The following is a 3,397-nucleotide window of genomic DNA, read 5'->3' as shown; positions in this document are numbered from 1 at the left end:
TTTAATAAAATCTCTTTAGTGTATAGATAACTATATCTATTATTGTATTTGGTACATTCAAGTGAATACAGCATGATAATGTGCTATTATGGATTTTTAATTCAAGAGAACATGGGGTTCAGTTATAAATCTGCCTTTTCGGGAATGGTTCTGTAGTTTCTGAATTGAGATAAGATTCAGACGAACGCTAAATGACACATATCTCGAGTAGCTACCCTCTTGATTTCTCTATGGAAATTGGAATCTACTCTCCTCCTCACTCCCCCAAACAATTTAATTTTCATAGAAACATGTTAATTCAAAATACTTTCAACCAATGAAAATCGCTTTAAACTTAAAAAGTAACAATAATATACCGAAGTAATCAAGTCTATAAAAATAGTGACTTGGTTAACAAAATCAGATTTTTCCAGCCTGCTGCATCTTGAACAGGACCCCCCCCCCCATGTGCCTTTTGCTGGGGCGTTGGAAGGTGGAAAAAGAAATCTTCAATGGCTCATATACAATTTTATTCATCTTGCACACACATTCTTACACACTAGCAAAATTCGGGTGAACAGAAACGAACTACTAATCACAGCTATGTAAGTGCAAACAAGAAGAAGGTAAACCAAGACACATACACAATGCAACACTGTCTATTACTTACATATACACATTATTCACACTGTGAAGATATTGACATACACACCTCTTAGACTTTTGACTACTTAATCAACTTTCTGTATCAAGCACGAATTTGCATAAATGAACATTTACCAACTAAACATAACTTGTAAAATTATAGTAATAAAAATGTTTTGTTATAAAATTTCGTTTTTCTCAATTTTTCATTTGCAAAACCTATGTTCATATCTTAGTTAGCACTTGCTGACTGGTGACCCTTCTATTCTCTTAATGTTTTGTTTATTTCCATTGTACTATGCAAGCTCGTATATATATCTTCCTCTGTTAAAACATAACTTTTATAGCCAATTTGTAATAATTATTAGTGCGGTTTAATAAACGTACGGCATAATCACATTGACACACCAATTCCCATTTGATCACCAAAGTTAAGCAACGTTGAACCTGGTCAGTACTAAAATGGGTGACCATTTGGGAATTCCAAGTGCTGTATGTGCTCTCCGCTTATCTTGGCATTGTTTCCAGTCGTCCTGGACGTCTTCTTGCCACTGGACTCAAGCAAGGAGACGTCTGGTTGGAAATTGCGCAATCCTCGCCTCAGTCAGTCTTGAACCTCTCCTTGTAACTGGACTCAAGCAGTACCAATTCAGGAGAGATGTGGTTAGTGATTGCGCTACTCTTGCCTCACAATTATACGCGCAACTACCTCTACAGAGGATATCCATTGTGTTGAAATACTCAAAGACTATCATCATCTAACTGACTCTATCAACGCTAGGGGCCACGCCGCAGTTCCACGTTTGATCCATATTAAAAAAAAATGTTATATTTGCTAATTGATTTTCTGATTTTTAATTAAATTAATTAAAATAACGCAGGAAACGGAATCGCATATCGGCAAACAATTATTCTTTGTTTTCAATTCTGACATTCAATTTCTGAAATAGTAAAAAACAAAAAACAAAAAACAAAAAAAAAAAACGTATTTTAAAGGGAGTGCATGATACAAAACTTTTTATTAAAAAAATATTTAACAAATAAATTATAATCGTCTTAGATTGCTCAGGTTATCAAACGATGATCAAAATATTCACTATTGAAATATATCACTCAGTGTCAATTTTACATAACACTGAATCCCCAATTGAGGGGGAGCCGGAAGGGATAATTTCAACAGTACTCTAGCGGCATCCTTAGTTTTACATTTTGTATTCAGTAAAACCGAGGTTTAGTTGCATGAACATAATACAGGGTGCGGCAGAAATATATCCCACATTTTGAATGTGATCTTCCCAGTCGCGCTCGTTCAGTTTCTGAGCAATTATTAATGTGTATGGATTGAACTGCATATCGATGTGTGGAATTCTTATGACTGTTCAATCAGACAATCCCAAGGCCAAAGCATGTTTGTAAACTGAACGTGTATGAAACTGAGTAACAGAAAGTCTCACAGCTCGAATATAGTCAGGCATACGAGCGCTTCGAGGCCTTTCAGGTGGCTTTCTTTTAAGTGCTGAACCTGTAGCTTTGAAATTTGCAACCCATGTTTGTATAGATTTTTTATCTGAAACATCATCATGTCATCCTAACTTGTAATAAACTCGGAAATCTCTGTGTTGCAGTTACAGATTCACCATTTTTCAAAAACATTTCTACAGTAAAAGCGTGATATGTACCAATCCAAACTATATTGCTTAATGAAGATAACTGAAAAAGAAAATGGCAAATTATTAGCTAAATGAAAACACCATTAACACTTGCATAAGTCCATTAGCAACATATAGTTGAAAGACTAAAATGTGTTGCACCCTGTACGATGAAAAATTGTATAATAGCGATAAATATTGTTTTATGTCTTGTTTTTGTTAAATATTAATAAATGAATCACTATTTCGAGTTAAAGTTAAGAAGAACACGTTTGAACTGTACATATATGGCCTCGGGTCTATGAAAAGGATTAGATGTAGGAAAGGATGCCATAGAGGCGACAACAAAGAATACATTAAACGAACAACGTTGGAAGTGTGTAGATTCTGACTCCATATAATTAAAGACAGACGAATGTTGAAGGTTGAGAACCGACTTTATTTACTAACAACAATTTGTATTAGGAGAGGTAAAGTGTTCGTAGGATGGAATGTGATTTAACAAAGGAGATGAATGTTCGTAAAATGTTTGTAGGTATGTATGAATTGCCAAGGAATGAATGTTCGTAAACTATTTGTAGGTATGTATGAATTGACAAGGAATGACTGTTCGTAAAATGTAAATTATCTTTTGGACGATGGAGAGGGTTAGGGTATGCCGGTCATCCTGCTGTCAGTGATGCGTGTCCTGGCTTGTAACTGGAAAGCGAGTGACTTTTTCATCAGCAGCTAGCAGCCCGGCGTCTTCGTCTTCCTTTTCCTCCTCTCTTCTTTGGTTTGTGTGAATTAGGCAGTGTTTAGAGTTGAAGGCGTTTGGCCCATAACATGAGAGCGTAATCAGCTTCAGTTCACTGGTGCCTTATTTCTTTTTCTTCTTCATTAAGTCTCTTCAGGTTTGGTGACAGAATCCGTCCATACGTTTACTGGCGCAGCGGGGCGAGTTCTCTTCTCTCCATCTCTTTAGGTCGGGTGGGAGAATCTGTCCGTGCGTTCACTGACGCAGCAGGGCGAATCTCCGCTTCCCACCTTTCGGTTCCCTCAAATCCCTCGTTTTATAGTGGCAAACTGGCTCCCAGTGACTGTGATATTTGAGGTGCTTATTTTAGGCGCGGAGCTCTGCCATT

At 36.8% G+C, this 3,397-nt stretch overlaps 1 pseudogene; it reads left to right on the top strand.

Moving 5' to 3' along the window:
* Positions 1 to 1,005: 1,005 nt before the first annotated feature.
* LOC145244027 (5S ribosomal RNA) lies at positions 1,006 to 1,123 on the top strand (annotated as a pseudogene).
* Positions 1,124 to 3,397: the final 2,274 nt, after the last annotated feature.

Source organism: Euprymna scolopes, chromosome 22, assembly GCF_053919585.1.
Source record: "Euprymna scolopes isolate OS-2025 chromosome 22, ASM5391958v1, whole genome shotgun sequence".
Taxonomy (NCBI): domain Eukaryota; kingdom Metazoa; phylum Mollusca; class Cephalopoda; order Sepiida; family Sepiolidae; genus Euprymna; species Euprymna scolopes.
This window is presented reverse-complemented; position numbering and strand designations above follow the sequence as displayed.